General features: G+C 34.2%; 1 protein-coding gene and 1 non-coding gene across 2 annotated transcripts in view; one reads left to right on the forward strand and one right to left on the reverse strand.

Moving 5' to 3' along the window:
* DACH2 (dachshund family transcription factor 2) overlaps window positions 1-18,054 on the forward strand; it is a 658,986-nt gene that overhangs the window by 416,347 nt on the left and 224,585 nt on the right. The window lies entirely within an intron of this gene.
* LOC112066453 (U6 spliceosomal RNA) lies at window positions 11,164-11,266 on the reverse strand. The gene has a single exon (XR_002892670.1). It is a non-coding gene; the product is annotated as a U6 spliceosomal RNA (small nuclear RNA).

Here is an 18,054-nt window from a genome sequence, read left to right on the forward strand (position 1 = left end):
TTGGTGTTTGGTGGTTCAGTGCAAAATGTACTACTATATTTTGTTAATCATGAATAAAAAAGAAAAATGCAAGAAAGCATCATTATTTTATAAAAACTTTTCTGTTTTCTTTTGATTGTTTTTCTCTATGATATTTGATATCATAGAGATATAAAATGGATACATATATCTTATACAGTGCATAATATATATACTTGTTGAAATGTGCTAAGCTTAAATTGGACTACTTTGCAGAAATTTTCTGATGATTAAATAATGTTATATATGTGAATGTTTTATGTAAACTATGAATCTATATATAGATGTAAACTATTATTAATATTGATCTTTTAAATGGACAAATACATAGGTAGACAATAATATACAAATTTAAAAGGCAATATTTTCTTTCAGATTTTTTATAAGGAGTTTTATCTTTTTATAATTTACATTAGATTTCTTATAACTAACTGCCTTGTGTTTCGTCTAACTCTCAATTATATTTTAGTTATTTGGAAATAAATACACCTTTTAAAATTGAACGTCTTGGCAGATTTGGGAAGAAAGAAGAATATATACTTGCTCATTTATATAAGGTACATGGAATTTCACAGTAGAATTGGCTTACCTACCATGTTTTATACTTTACTTACAACATCTATTTGCTCATTTTTTAATGTACACAGAATCGTCTCTCATGATGACTTAGGTTCAGCTCTAGCTTTTTAAATCTCATACTTTCTGTCATGTGTTTTCTCCCGTACAGCCCAGCTATTCATACCGATTTATAATTTTCTATGAAAATACACCAGATAGTCTAAAATGAATTTTCTTCAACTGGAAAATTATTTGTCAATGCTGGGAAAGAAACTTGATCATCAAGTATAACCACGATCTCTAAAATACTTTTTTTTTAAAAAAAGGAAGAGAAGTTGAAATAGTCAAATACCTGTTTGAATAGGTCTTTTAGGAACCCTACAACATAAAAGCATAAAATAATTCTATGTAAAAATTTCTTTTGAAAAAGCAATGTCTGTTGTAATTGAATATCTATGGTTTAGACTCAGGCAATCGAGCTATGTCATATTTTATTTTCTATACATTAATCAAATATTCCTGAAAACCAGAAAAGCATCCCCAGGCAAATGTTCTGTGTGAATTTCTTTTTACTGAAGTCAACAGAGACAAGTGAGGATATGGGAGAAATGGTTTTTAACCTAGTATCCTAAATACCTGTGAAATACATCAGCCTATTTACCTCAAGAATATCTTACCTATAAAGAATAAACTGTTTTGAAAATCATCCTATGCTCTCTGTGGCATTAACAATAAACTCTTGAGACTTCTTCAAGCCATAGAACCTGACTGACATTGATATTAAATAAACCATGGTCCTCAGGATTTTAGATGCTGCATAATACTCACCTATCATTTTTCCTCACAGGAACTGTGCAAGTGAATTGCTGAATGAACAGAAAGACACAGTATCAGTTGTGCTTGGACTGATAACAAAGTGTTTTGCCTTAGTCACTGTACCATGAAATGTTGTATTACAATCACTCTGATGGTTTAATCACATTTAAAAATGGAAAATGCTTAGAGTTCTGCTAATGGAGGCATGCGTTAAATACAATACCAATTCATTATAAACAGAGAAATTGCAATGCAGTTGGAAGGTAGATGTGAGGAGAAATAGTGTTCTATTTGTTAAGGCTCTAGCAGCTGAAATATAAAATATTCCAATTAACTGTCAGTCAAAAAGATAAAAATGTTTTTACTAGTCACAAATTTTAACATTAGGAAATACTTTAAACTCAAATGAACTTATTTCAATCTTTGATATGTGTAGCTAGCTTTCTAATGACTAGTTTTTTTATTGAGAAAAATTGCAACAAAAGTAAAATGTTTTTTTTTTAATTCACTGACTGCTTTACGTAGGTTGCAAATTTTAACTCTCATAAGGGAAACATAACCATGATTGTTTGAAGGATGACTTTTCAAACTTATTCAATCAAATATCCATAGAATTAAAGTGGTTGAATTTTCCTTTATATAGATCTTCAGTGATTGAAATGTTTCATTTCCCCTTCCCCCACCTCCACCCTTTGGCACTAAAGGTAAAATCATTCCAGTCAACTGTTAACTGTTCCTTTATGGTCATAACTTTTAAAGTGGAAAATCTAGTTACCTTTAAAGTTGTACATAGACAAAGGACATGAAATTGAATGGCCTCTTCTCATCAATCAAGTAACTGCTGAGACTGTCACTTGTGCTTTGTTCCCTGTTGCTTTCAGGATTAGAGTTAGCTAATTGTTTTGAAATATGGAGAATAATTCTTCCTTCTCCATGGGCAACATGGATAGCACACTTCCCTAGCTTCCTCACCATCATTCACATAAAAAAGGCATCAGAGAAGATAACTACTAAATGTTAATTGTATGCTTTCTGTCTTTTACATGCTTCCTCCTACTAGAGCTTTTTACCTTGAAGGATTGAAAAAAAAAAACCCTCAATGATCCCCTGAAATATTGGTCTGTTTTTCTTTTGAAACTAGAATGCCAAACATATTGTAAAATCTGAGTCTCAAAAGTATTTTAATCTGAGCCTTCTATCCTCAAGATGTTTATATTTTGATTTGTTCCAGAGAACAGTTAGAAAGTTACTTTGCTATTTTCTCTACTGTGCTTTATGTTTGTGATCGAGACAGACTGTGAAAGTGCTAGGGTAGAGGACTGAGGAGTGGGGCAGTACAGGAGAGGAAGAAATGGCACTGAATAATCTTTTGACAAGCAAAGAAAGAAAATAAAAGAAAGGAGAGAAAGAGGGTATCATAATCTACCCCATGTTTTTCAAAGACAAGTAGATTTGCAGGGACCTCCAATTCTGGGTAGCTGTCAGTTTTCAGTACAGAGAGTCCTTAATCTTTTTGATTGACATCCACCTTTTTAGAGGCTAGTGTGACATAGAAACTATGGGTCTGTCTTTTAATAAAGTTGAAAAGTTTAAGATCCATTAAAAAGAGGCTGTTGTATATGGTGTTTCCTTTGACTTTTGTTTTCCCTTCTAAAATCATTTGCTAATGTATTCAATATTAATTTGGAAACTCAAACTTCTTTTTAGAGTCACTGATCTTTGTGGTGATCCTTGTCTTAAAAAAATCCACTGGGTAAAGTCTTTTGATAGATGATGGGAAGCTGTCACTTAGAAATCTCTTATTCTTTTTTTTTCTTAAAGCATTACAAGATGTAGATACTTATAGACAGCTTGCACCTGCTAAGAGAAGTGGAACATTAAGACAATTATTAGGATTATTCAAGAAATAAAACACAATATTCTAAACTTTCAGGCTGATAATCTGTAAGCTTTTGACAAAAGTTAATTTGGGGAGGCATGAATTATCTAGACAAGTGCTTGATAAATTAAATAGTATAACTCTTCCCCACATCTCAAATAATGGCCTGTATTGTATATATAAGTCTATCAAATTATTGTAGTTTTAAGAATCATTAATTCATGGAACTAAGAAAAATAACTCTTTTTTTTTGTTCTAGCATTTTAATAATTAAAGAGCAGCATGGAAATGATAGAACTTTGGAGTTAGATAAAGCTTGGTTCAAAGCTCTGCCTTATTACTTATTCACTATATGATCTGCCAAAGCTAATTAGTTTCTTCTGCTCTCACTTTCCTCATTTGTATTATCAGCATAATAGTCCTTGCATTTTCATAGGGTGGTTTTGAAGATTAAATAAGATAATGTATATAATGTTCCTACATGGTGCCTGACATATAATAGTGAGCTTAGCTTTTTGTTCTTCTTTTACATTGGCATTGTCCAATGATGAGCTACAAAGTAACAATAAAACTCTTCCAGCTCATGGAAAATGTACATTCAAGTGTACTTAAAATTAAGAAGGCCCTTTGCTATTTACAAATTTGTGGTGGCTTCAATGATGCTCTTCTTTGAAGAGCATTTCATAGGAAAATTTTGGGTTTTGAGCTCCCTTTTATGTTTTTTGAAAATATATCATGGATATCATATGATAGTGGCACTTATAGATGAAGAAAACATGCTTGCCACTATTATTTTAATACCAGCTAACAAAGTAGGAATCTGTTTTACAAAACTTTGCTAAATGCTAAAGTAATACAGAGCTAATAAAGCCTCAAGAAGAAAGCCAATTCATTTCAGTCATGATATCACCTAAAACTGAAGTATTATATAAAAGCTAAACAATGCCAAATGGATTTGGCTGAGATCAAAAGCCAAACCTATTTCTTTTCTTTCATCTTCAGTGTTCCATTTCCTGGGAGTATGACCTTAGTCAAACATCTATTAAAGTTACCTTTTGATCTCAACCCCCTTTTGGGGTAAAAAAAATGTCAATCTTTAAATTTTTCTTCTAGAGACAATCACTCTTTTGTGTTTTAATGTTCCAGTAGTGTGTGAGTAAATAGGATTCTCTGATATATGTGATAGAAGACTGGTTAAATGGGACAATCAGTTTTGTGTCAGAGGCAAGAATCAAAAGGAAGCGTTCTTCAGAAGCTATTAACTGGAAAAAAAAATCCCCCCAGGTTAGTAGAAACATGTTAACTGGTCAGTCTGCTGCCTTTTTAGGTCCTTTGATGAAAATGCCTTGTAATTTGATAACAGGTAGCTGCTCATTTGTAATGTAATTTTCTCCTCACCAGTCATAGCTACTACATGACTAATCAGAAGAAAATACTTTTTCTCCACAGATTTTGTTAAATAAAAACTTTGTTTTAAAAATATCTTAAAACCACTAGGAAAGATTATATACTTTTCATTCTTTCTTTCATATATTAAGTAAACTATAAGGAAATTTCCACGACATATAAAAGACAAAAGAGACATGACAGCACATGGTGGTTAGTTGAATTAAACAGAAAAAAGTGGTGTTTTATGTCAGTGTATGTATGTGTGTGTGAGTGCTGTTTACCCGTATGTATGACTACATTCTGAGTATTGAAGATCTTTATAACATCTTTTCTAAACCTTTTCCTATAGAATGGTAAATTCATTAGACATACATTTATCAAGTACTTCCTACAGCAAGACAACATTCTATATCCTGCTATGAGTACAAAACTGAGTAAGACATAATGCCCTGCAGTGGCCTTCACAACCTTCTTTTTAGGTGGGAAAGTGAGGCCTAGTTATAGACATAATCATAATAAGGCAGAAAGTAATAAATATGTTTATATAAATGTGTCTATATAAAGTACTGTGGGAATGTTCAAAGAAGAGAATTATTTCCAATTATAGGAATTAAAGCTTTTTGGAGTTGATGGCATTTAAGTTGTGCCTTAAAGATTGTTTAGGCTGCAGCTGTCAAGACAGGAATAAAAGCATTCCAGACAAAAGAGACAATCTACAAAGGTGTGAAGATGAGCTAGTACTGGGTTTGTATGGGCAACAGAGTGTTCAGTCTGGTTAGAGTGTGCAGTATATGATGGAAAAAAAGTGGAGCTTTACCTGTAGAGTTGGGTGGGAGCAGATTGTGGGAGGTTGTAAATACCAGATTAAGAGTTCTGGACTTTATTCTATAGGCAGTGGTGGACCACTAAAAATTTTTTAATGTGGGTGAGTAATGTGAAAATAATGCTATTTAAGAAAACATTACTGAGAAGTAAGAGATTATGGGATGTACTGGAGGTGGGGGAGAATTAGAGCCTGGGAGATTACTTAGGAAGTTCTTTAAGTAATCTAGCTAAGAAGGAATGTAGACCTATAAAAAAGTGATTGTGAAATTCTTAGTTTATTTTACAGAATCAAGATACCCCTTTTAGGGCTTTCCTGTTGGTGCAGTGGTTGAGAATCTGCCTGTTAATGCAGGGGACATGGGTTCGAGCCCTGGTCTGGGAAGATCCCACATGCTGTGGAGCAACTAGGCCCGTGAGCCACAACTACTGAGCCTGTGCATCTGGAGCCTGTGCTCCGCAGCAAGAGAGACTGCGATAGTGAGAGACCCATGCACCATGATGAAGAGTGGCCCCCGCTTGCCACAACTAGAGAAAGCCCTCGCACAGAAACAAAGACCCAACACAGCAAAAATAAATAAATTAATTAATAAACTCCTACCCCCAACATCTTCTTTAAAAAAAAGATACCCCTTTTAGATTCATAATGTATGAGTTTGTAGTAATGCTGTTTAAAATCTGCTGTGTTTGAAATTACTGGTAGCAGGAATGCTAACTAAAAAGTAAAATGCACTTTGTCTATAAAATCTGATTATTTCATGTGGAAATTTTTGAAGTTCCTATGCTCTCAATTCAATTGCAACCAGACAAAGGAAACCTTTTTTTTTTTAATGTATCGGTCTTCCTGAGATACATGGCGACTGTTAAAAAAAAATCCAGGACATATAACTAAACTAAGGCTCTGTTCCTTACAAACGTAGAGAGTAATAACTTGTTAAAAAGTTGTTTAATTTGACAGAGTTGAAGGGGCTTCCTTACTAGGATCACCAACAGGAAGAAAGGTGGTATAGGTCATGTTGAAATGATACCTTTAACTAGAGAAAGCCATTATTTATGACACTCTGTTTGCACAGATTACTACACTCTTAATGGAAACACGGTCCTCCAAAAATATCAAAGACCTAGGAGGATAACAAAGAAAAAGGCACAAATAAATTGAAATGAAGGGAATAAATAGAACATAGTTTGGAGAGCTGGAATCTGGGATGATGATTCTGTTCTTATTTATTGGTTCTGGACATAGTATCTTATTCACCGGAACAAAAGCCATGGAAATTCACAAGCCACAAAAGATGGAGTTCCTTGTCTCATCATCAACATGGTGTAGTGTACCTAACATTTTGCTGGACCGATCTGTCCGCATCTATCTCCCAGCTGTGTGTTTGTTTATCTCTAGTTATAGCAGTTTTGAGGTCAGACATTATTACCAAAATGTTTGGAATTCTGACTTAAATAAAGGTTAGAAAAGAGATAAATTTCTTTAGGGCTTCTATTTCATTTGATCCATTTGAGTTAGTGTTCCCATTTAGCAACCTCAAGCTATTGGTTGAAGCAGAGAAAATGGTTTGTATCTCTCTCTGAATTTATTGTTAATAGGACTGTGACGGAATTCGGGAAACCAGAAAGTATGTGCCACCTTATAAGTCATTCATTAGCCCCCAGCTCTGTGAAGAATCATTTTTATTGTGTGTGCATGCTTGTGTGTGTGTCCTCTATTAATGATCTGGCCTAGTTATTTAATTTCAAATTATTTTTCTGTCACCCAAGCACTAACTAACTCGTGTCATAACTCATGTATGATCAGATAAAGATGCTTTTGAGCAGGATGGATAAGAGTCAGAATTCTCCTTTGTAACTATCCGTTCTACTGGACTATAATGAAATATTGGATGCTTGTAGTTCAACTATGTCATCTTAGTATCTTAACTGAGGATAATATTCTCCACAGCAATTTTAGGGGAAAATCATGCCCATTGGATATTCTTTTAGTGTTGTATGGCAATACCTCATAATTCCCTAAACCCTGCCCATCTTGGCAATGATACTACTCTCAGAAGAAAGGCAGCTCAATTTAAAGTAAAACTTCATATGTTGTGGAAGAATGCTTGGCCATGTCAACACTCTGACAGCCAGGTTTTTCTGGTCCTAGAAATTTAGAGAGTGTATTTTTAATATGGAAATAACAATACCAAAATCTTTTATTATACTTGGTTATTAAAAATGTAATGGACTGGTATGTTTCAAAAATGACAAAGGTCTTGAGTTATCACACTGCATTTTATGAGGCAAAGTAACATAAACTTTGAAAAATAATCTTGCAAGATACCTTGTGTCCTTTGAAGATTCAAGAATAAGAACCAGGTTCTCACGGTACCTATTTACTGTGCCTTGTAACTCATATAGCAAATGTTCATGTTGTTGTTGGTTGTTTCAGGTAGCTCCAAGTAATTACACATTCTGATAGCTAATAGAGACATAGTTATCAATATATATATATATATTTCAAAACATATAGGAACATATACATACAATTGAATATTATTATCATAGTGGGCATAATTTAGACTTTCTTCTTTTGTCTATATTTCTCCAGAGTTTTAGAATTAATTTCTTTAAAGTTTTAGATTTAAAAGAATTAGCATTCACATTTATTAAAATATTATACAAATGGAAGCCTCTGAGATGTGACCATACATTTATTCATACGTTTGCATCAATACACCTATGGTTAACTTCATATGCTCCTTAAATTGCAAATAAGACTAATTCTGTTGCAAAATTTTTCACATAATTATGTTTAATATAGCACATTGCTTTTCCTTCTAAAACAGATTCATGACATATACTTCTTCAGTAAGCATAAGCATAAGCCGAGATAAAGAATGGCACCAACAGACAGTGAAAGAGTAAAAGAAACACAGAACTATTCGCAGTTCCAATGTTTGAGTGAACCATCTCTTTCCCCACTTCTTATGTTTATTGTCATGTCTTGGCAGGAAGGTCAGGCAGAATGTGATTGTGGAGAGAATGCAAACTAGTCCTACTACTAGAAAACCATGCACAATTACTAGTGTTGGGCAAGTAAAGTAGACCTTTTTCTTCCTCCTGGCAGTGTCCCTCACAATACCCATTGGTTATTCTGCAGTCATTCACTGGGCACCACCAACTACCCACTACTATGTCAGGCACCAAGGAATGCAAAAAAGTTAAGAATAATACAAAAAAAGAATAATACATAGTTTCTTCAAGTAAGGAGCTTGCAGCCTAGATAGGGGAGACATGATTAACATATAAAATATATATGACAAGTCAATAAATGGTTATCTTGGAAGTAATTATGCCATGTAGACTGATTGAAAGTTAATGGTGGATTGAACCTCATATTTTTAAGGACTATATTTTTAGAGCAGTTTTAGGTTTATAATAAAGTTGAGAAGAAGGTATAAAGATTTCCCATATACCCCCTACATCCACAAATGCATAGTCTCCCCTATTATCCATATCACTCAGCAGAATGGTACATTTGTTACTAAGGATGAACCTACGTTGACCCAACATTATAATCCGAAGTCTATAGTATACCTTAGAGTTCATTCTCGGTGTCGTGCATTCTGTGGGTTTGGACAAATGTATAATGACATATATGCATCATTATGATGTTACACAGTATTTTCAGTGCCTTAAAAATGCTGTGCTCTCCCTATTTGTCCCTGGCCCCCGCCTCCCACCCTGGCTCCATCCCTGACAACCACTGACATTTTTATTGTTTCAGTAATTTTGCCTTTTTCAGAATGTCATATAGTTGGAATCATACAGTATGTAGCTTTAAGACTGGCTTCTTTCACTTAGTGATATGCATTTAAGGTTCCTCCATGTTTTTTCATGACTTGCTAACTCATTTGTTTTTAGTACTAAATATTATTCCATTGCCTGGATGTACCACATTTTATTTATCCATTTACTTATTGAAGGACATCATGGCTGCTTCCATTAACCTCATTTTTAAGACAAGAATATTGATTCTGAGAGAGTGTAAAGTGACTCAGATAGGCATATAACTAGCTATAGATAAGTCCAGATTTAATATCCAGACCTCTGATTCCTCATGCAGTATTTTTTACATCATAATTTGGGCCAGACAAGCCCTCTCCTTGCAATTTTCTGAGGTCTTTCCTGATGTTATATATTACACCTTGATTATCATAAATATGCAGATTATCTTAAAATGCAGGGTTTTCTGACCAATCAACGTTTCAAGATGTTTTGCTGGATTTTTTGGTTTTTATTTAAGTAGTATATAAATATTTAGGATGCAAATGTCATAATGTTGAATACAAATAACAAATAATCATTTTAGTAGCTCTGTGGGCAGCAGACCATGGCAGTGTTTGAGAACTACTATCTAGAAGAGTGGAGAATCCATTGCACAGTTGATTGTCTGACACTTATGGCAGATACAAGGGAAAACCAACTACTTACAAGCCATGAGTGGCAGTGATCTTCAAGAAGCCAATTACCTTTCTGGAAGGTGGTTTGTTATCAATGTTTAATATTCTCGTAGTTGCAGTTTAATACCTTTTAATGAACACAAAATACATTTGAATTGTCATTAGCTGCTACACAGAAGTTAGAACTGCAGCTTAATTTTAGACCAAAATAGATTTGTAATTTGAGGCTAAGTTCCTATTTATTTTATTTCTAAAGGAAAATGGGTAGGAAGTTTTCCTCCTGAATTTGCCTTCTAAACAAAATACATTTTATTTAATCTAATTTTGAAATGTATTGCTGGTTTTCCACACAGGCAAAACTGGCTTTCCAAAAAGCAGCAGGAATAGAGGTCTTATAGCTGCAGTGAGCAGAACTAATCATGTAGAGAAAATGAAATTCCACAAAAATCACTGATCACTTTTTTATATTAATATCCTCAGTGAGAAGTCTTAAACTATATCTTCCTAAACATCTTCCAATTTCCTGAAATGCATATTTCAAAAATACATTTAGTAAACTGAATTTCCTTTTCAATCTGGAATGTATCTGAAGGCAAATGATTTTTATTATAAATTTGAACTTGGCTAGGTTTGTTTCTCTTTCTCTCCTATTAATTCTGTAAATGCTAATCTTTCTCATTTCTATTAATTGGTGATACCTGCTGCAGAGCAATACCAAATCATCTAAATGTAGGCCTCACTTCAGTTGATTACTGTTATTATTGATTTGCTAATCAAAATTAAATTGAGCTAATGGATCACTATTTGTTTTTCAGCTTTCTTCTAGGAATGCAACTTTTTTTCCTGTGGCTGCCTGTTTCTATAAATTAAAGTTATAGTTCAAATGTTATATATTTTATTGTATAATATATATTTTTATTGGCACCATAAAGTCAAGCACATTTCAAAATAGAAATTAATTTTTGTTAACATTCTTGAACTGAAACTTAAATACTTTCTTTGAGCAACTACGGGAGAAAAATAGCCACAAATTTGGTAGTATGCCAGAATTAATAATCTTTTTCTTCTTTTATATCCTTGTTTTCAGTTTTGATTTATAAGAGATCACTGACTTGACCAAATATGTTTTCTTTTGCTCTGATAAAATAAACATAGCATAAAATTTACAATTTTAACAATACTGTTCAGTGGCATTTAGTACAGTACATTCACATTGTTGTGTAACTATCACCAAAAAAAATGGAACATTCCACAAACTTGCATTTTATCCTTGTGCAGGGGCCATGGTAATTTCCTCTGTTTTGTTCTAATTTTAGCATATGAGCTACTGAAGCTAACACCTAAACATGTTTTATAAAGTGTCAAAAATCTCTTTGAGACTAAGTAGAAAAAGTAAAATAAGTTGACTAGCGAAACAGTATTCAAACTCATTTTCTCATTTTAGTATATGAAATGTTAGCTTTTAAGTATTTCTCTGGCTTATTGAATTTGATATGTATCTGAGAGACCATATTTCATAGACTAGTAGGTAGGTTTCTTATCTGGTGGGATGGTCTATTTGAAGAAATCCTGCACTTGAGGATGGAAGGGCTCTGGAAGGAGACTGCTGCAACTGTTCTTAGCTTCCTGCCTTCTTTTTTTTTTTTTTTTTTTTTTTTTTTTGCGGTACGCGGGCCTCTCACTGTTGTGGCCTCTCCCATTGCGGGGCGCAGGCTCCGGACACGAACCCGTGTCCCCTGCATCGGCAGGCGGACTCTCAACCACTGCGCCACCAGGGAAGCCCATCCTGCCTTCTTGAGCTAACTAGTTATGGGGACAGCTACTCTTGTCCTAATGTCAGAAATTTGAGGTGTTTTGTCACCCTTAATCTATATCTAATGCATACCCTCTCCTAGACTTACGATGGGATTTGCTGGTTGTGCCATTACTGGTTTGAAAATCAGACCAATGGGAGGTCAGGGCTTCAAGGCCTTAGAAATTATCTTGACATGTCTACTCTATAATACTCTATAAAAATGCTCAAATAAGGTATCTAGGGATGTGTGTAACCTACAAGAAGTTGTACATACCATTAGAATAATTTTTATAGCTCAAATTTTCATAAATAAGAAATGGTCTATTGAATGGTACCAACAACATAATTAATAATTGTCAGTGATTATGTTTAAAAACCTGGAACATTTCTAATTTAAAAGGATATCACCAAAGACAAGTATAACTGGTGATTACTCAACGAGATAGTAGTTAGCTTTGTGTAAACTGTGAAAATTCCTGATATATATCAATATATATTGAATAGGTATTCCATGAAAACGAGTTTCATTATTCAAAAAGTTTAGAAAATGTAGTGTGCTCTCTGCCTCTTTTGGAAAATCACAATAAATATTAGCATATTATAAACTTTGAAAATACCTGCATTAAAGAAACCTGGAGCCAATGTACCTGAGTTTAAACCCCAACTTCAAGTTTATTAGCTATGTGACATTAGACATGTTTTTCACTTTCTGTGATTGTTTCCTTATCTGAAAAATGGAAATAGTGATGGTACTTCCCTCTGAAGGTTTTTGTGAATATTAAATAAATAAATATGTAAAGAACTTACAACAGTGTGTGGCATATGATAAGTGCTATATGAAGTTTGTTATTTTCAACCCAGTGTTGCCTCAGTTGGTCATGGAACTCCCTCATCTCTCACCTCCCCTTTTTTTAAAAACAATTCTCTTTTAACATTTTATGAAACAAGCAGGCACATGGAAAATAATTTGGAAGATGTTGGTATATGTTTAATAGGGTGTTTTTTCTTGCTTTTAATCTTTTAACATTAGATATAATTGGAACATTTGAAGAGATTATTAGACTTTCAAAGGCATTTAAAAATGTCTTTTATGCATTTTCAGAAGGGTCTACAGGAAAATAAACAGTTGCTTGGCAACCTGGAATTTTGTTAGGCACTTCAGGTTATAGGAAGCAGTTTGCTCAAAGCAGCAGCCAGCCTTCTCCTGGGTTTGGCTGCACTCTCTAGTACGCTATGCTGCTTGCCCTGCCAACACTTACTAATTGTCATTTTCCTGTCTCTGGCTCCATTCTGAATGGCAAATGCACTGCCTTATTGTACATTCTCCAATCTGTTGTTTTTGTAGGATAAATTGAACTTTAGCAAAATTGAGGTATCTCCATATCTATCTGTGATTCAACAAAGAGTGCAAACTGTGCATGCCAATATAGCAGATTTCTAGTGCCCACACCATTTGATGGCTTTGCTGATGTCTAGCTAAATACAGCTGCTATCTATTGTTTTGAGAACTTCACATACCTGTGTTTTGACAACATTTCCCTCATAGCCATAGAGCTGAACCGAGTAGCTTTTAATTTTGTATCTATCCCTGAATGGTGATTCCTAAGAATCACTGTAATATTTGCTATTTGCTCTTCACTTAGGTAGCCTGTAACCACTTGCATGTGGCTTCTCTGCTCTTTCATTCTTCTATTCTTATATCCGTATGGCTTTCCCCTTAGTTGCATTCTAAATCTTTTTCGAGTCCAAGTGTTTTTCTGAATAACAGAGGTCAGAGCATAAGCGTCTCCTGAAACTGAACCTGAAATTAAACCTCTGAAAAGACTTACATCTATCCAGTTAATTTATAAGGAATTTCAAAACTGTTTCCACTAGATTCAATGTGGTATATCACATTAATATTTCATACCACCAGATGTTTCATTATTCATGTTTTAGTGCATCATACTTGACCCAAAGTAGCTTTGAATGCAAATAACAAACAAGCCAACATGCAGTACTTGACCGGTAGAGTGAAATAATGTGGGAGATCTAAACTGCTTTTCATTTTTGGAGGGATATTATTAATGCAACACTTCGTTAATTTAATTAAATGCTATTTTTAAAATATAAAACCATGTTGCAGTGAACTGACCCACCATTTCATTTAATTGTAAACCTCAAGATTTGATTACTCATAGTTTTCCTTTAGTTAATTTACTTATTCACAGTTTTGACAGAAAAGCTTTCAAACTAATATGAAGAGATAGGCACAGTATAACCAATTAGGAAACTATAAAATTGCCTTAATTTTTGTTCAATCACTGCTGCAAATCCAAATTCACTTTTTTCCCCTTCTAAATTTTTCTATGAACCATGGATATTTTTCCCCGCTGCACTTCTAGGTTGAGGACTATAGATCACATTAAAGTTATAAGTCTAATGCTTGTTTACTAGTGAGAAAGGAGTGCAAGAAAATTTTGCTTTAGAGCATGTATGGATAACATTAATACAAAACCAGAAGTATGACAAAACCATACAGTACAAAGTAAATCTAGTCAGAATTATTGCTTCATAAAGGACTGTAAAGACCACTTAGTCCAACACCTTCATTTTTCATATTGAGTAATCTGAAGCCTTGAGAAGTTATATGACATGATTTCTCCCTTGTTCTGGTCAGTGACTTATAATGCCTCTCTTCAAACCCATTTATAGAGTTTTAAATAAATTAAAATCAATATTAAGAAGGTGGGATTTAGTGGACAAAGCACGAAGGGTACATGTGAGGAGACATGAGTTCGCATCCTAGCTCTACTGTCTGTGTTGTATTAAGTCCCTCACTTTTCCTATCTAGGATTCAGTTTTTCATTTGTAAAATGGAGGAGTTGGTTTAGATATTCATTAAAGTTCTTGGGATTCTTAAGAACTATTTTCACCACTCTAAGTCTGAATTTGGAGCTTGTATACTTACCAACAATAATAATAATCACACGCACATGTGTGCACATGTGCATACACATGAAATTATGATATGTTGGACACTTTCATATTGTTATGTTGAATTTTAGATTAGGAAGTGAACGTAAATGATCATAAAGGCTGTACATTATGACATGGTCAATAATTATAGTGACTAGACATGAGCCAATTATGAAGGTAGGTGAACAAAAATGAAAGGTGCTGATGTTACAGAAGTAAATGTGCAAGTATCAGAAAATGCAAAAGGTGAATATTTTCCCAGTAACACTGAGTCTCTGCCTTGACAAATTATTTTCAGTCAGTTAAATATATGTAATTTGAACAAAATGTAAAAGTTACCATTTTCAAACTCAGTCACTGCAAAAGACAATTTTTATGCTTCTAGATGTTTATATAGATATTTACCTATAATTATAGCATTTTCATTTTTAAAGGCATGTTTTATTCTCATTAAACTTATCATTTTCTACTTGTTTAATGCGAGCTGAAATTCTGCTTCCCAAGTAAAATTTAACTCAGCATATCCTAAATCAGCTTGCTCTATTTTTTTTTAAAACATCTTTATTGGAGTATAATTGTTTTACAATGGTGTGTTAGTTTCGGCTTTACAACAAAGTGAATCAGTTATACATATACATATGTTCCCATATCTCTTCCCTCTTGCGTCTCCCTCTCTATTTGCTTCGTCACAGCTTACCCTTCCCCCTCCCCATGTCCTCAAGTCCATGCTCTAGTAGGTCTGTGTTTTATTCCTGTCCTACCACTAATCTCTTCATGACATTTTTTTTTCTTAGATTCCATATATATGTGTTAGCATACGGTATTTGTTTTTCTCCTTCTGATTTACTTCACTCTGTATGACAGACTCCAGGTCTATCCACCTCATTACAAATAACTCAGTTTCATTTCTTTTTATGGCTGAGTAATATTCCATTGTATATATGTGCCACATCTTCTTTATCCATTCATCTGTTGATGGACACTTAGGTTGCTTCCATGTCCTGGCTATCGTAAATAGAGCTGCAATGAACATTTTGGTACATGACTCTTTTTGAATTATGGTTTTCTCAGGGTATATGCCCAGTAGTGGGATTGCGGGGTCGTATGGTAGTTCTATTTGTAGATTTTCAAGGACACTCCATACTGTTCTCCATAGTGGCTGTATCAATTTACATTTCCACTAGCAGTGAAAGAGTGTTCCCTTTTCTCCACACCCTCTCCAGCATTTATTGTTTCTAGATTTTTTTAATCATGGCCATTCTGACTGGTGTGAGATGATATCTCATTGTAGTTTTGATTTACATTTCTCTAATGATTAATGATGTTGAGCATTCTTCCAACTCACCAAAGGGTTATACCTCATTGTAGTTTTGATTTGCATTTCTCTAATGATTAGAGATGTTGGGCATTTTTTCATGTGCTTTTTGGCCATCTGTCTGTCTTCTTTGGAGAAATGTCTAATTAGGTCTTCTGCCCATTTTTTGATTGGGTTGTTTGTTTTTTGGATATTGAGCTGCATGGGCTGTTTGTATATTTTGGAGATTAATCCCTTGTTGGTCACTTTGTTTGTAAATATTTTCTCCCTTTCTGTTGGTTGTCTTTTCGTTTGTTTGTGGTTTCCTTTTCTGTGCAAAAGCTTTTGACTTTAATTAGGTCCCATTTGTTTATTTTTGTTTTTATTTTCATTACTCTAGGAGGTGGGTTGAAAAAGATCTTGTTGTGATTTATGTCATAGAGTGTTCTGCCTATGTTTTGCTCTAAGAGTTTGATAGTGTCTGGCCTTACATGTAGGTCTTTAAACCATTTTGAGTTTATTTTTGTGTATGGTGTAAGGGAGTGTTCTAATTTCATACTTCTACATGTACCTGTCCAGTTTTCCCAGCACCACTTATTGAAGAGGTTGTCTTTTCTCCAGTCTATATCCTTCCCTCCTTTATCAAAGATAAGGTGACCATATGTGTGTGGGTTTATCTCTGGGCTTTCATCGTGTTCCACTGATCTATATTTCTGTTTTTGTGCCAATACCATACCATCTTGATTACTGTAGCTTTGTAGTGTAGTCTGAATTCAGGGAGCCTGATTCCTCCAGCTCCATTTTTCGTTCTCAAAATTGCTTTGGCTACTCGGGGTTTTTTGTGTTTCCATAAAAATTGTGAATTTTTTTGTTCTAGTTCTGTAAAAAATGCTAGTGGTAGTTTGATAGGGATTGCATTGAATCTGTAGATTGCTTTGGGTAGTAGAGTCATTTTCACAATGTTGATTCTTCCAATCCAAGAACATGGTATATCTCTCCATCTATTTGTATCATCTTTAGTTTCTTTCATCACTGTCTTACAATTTTCTGCTAACAGGTTTTTTGTCTCCTTACGTAGGTTTATTCCTAAATATTTTATTCTTTTTGTTGCAGTGGTAAATGGGAGTGTTTTCTTAATTTCACTCTCAGATTTTTCATCATTAGTGTATAAGAATGCCAGAGATTTCTGTGCATTAATTTTGTATCCTGCTACTTTACCAAATTCATTGATTAGCTCTAGTAGTTTTCTGGTAGCCTCCTTAGGATTCTCTATGTATAGTATCATGTCATCTGCAAACAGTGACAGCTTTACTTCTTCTTTTCCGATTTAGATTCCTTTTATTTCTGTTTCTTCTCTGATTGCTGTGGCTAGAACTTCCAAAACTATGTTGAATAAGAGTGGTGAGAGTGGGCAACCTTGTCTTGTTCCTGATCTTAGTGGAAATGGTTTCAGTTTTTCACCATTGAGAACAATGCTGGCTGTGGGTTTGTCATATATGGCCTTTATTATGTTGAGGAAAGTTCCCTCTATGCCTACTTTCTGCAGGGTTTTTATCATAAATGGGTGTTGAATTTTGTCAAAAGCTTTCTCTGCATCTATTGAGATGATCATATGGTTTTTCTCCTTCAGTTTGTTGATATGGTGTATCACGTTGATTGATTTGCGTATATTGAAGAATCCTTGCATTCCTGGAATAAACCCCACTTGATCATGGTGTATGATCCTTTTAATGTGCTGCTGGATTCTGTTTGCTAGTATTTTGTTGAGGATTTTGGCCTCTATGTTCATCAGTGATATTTGCCTGTAGATTTCTTTCTTTGTGACGTCTTTGTCTGGTTTTGGTATCATGTTTATGGTGGCCTCATAGAATGAGTTTGGGAGTGTTCCTTCCTCTGCTATCTTTTGGAAAAGTTTGAGAAGGATAGGTGTTAGCTCTTCTCTAAATGTTTGATAGAATTCGCCTGTGAAGCCATCTGGTCCTGGGCTTTTGTTTGTTGGAAGATTTTTAATCACAGTTTCAATTTCAGTGCTTGTGATTGGCCTGTTCATATTTTCTATTTCTTCCTGGTGCAGTCT

The sequence above is a fragment of the Physeter macrocephalus genome, chromosome 21, assembly GCF_002837175.3.
Source record: "Physeter macrocephalus isolate SW-GA chromosome 21, ASM283717v5, whole genome shotgun sequence".
Lineage (NCBI taxonomy): Eukaryota > Metazoa > Chordata > Mammalia > Artiodactyla > Physeteridae > Physeter > Physeter macrocephalus.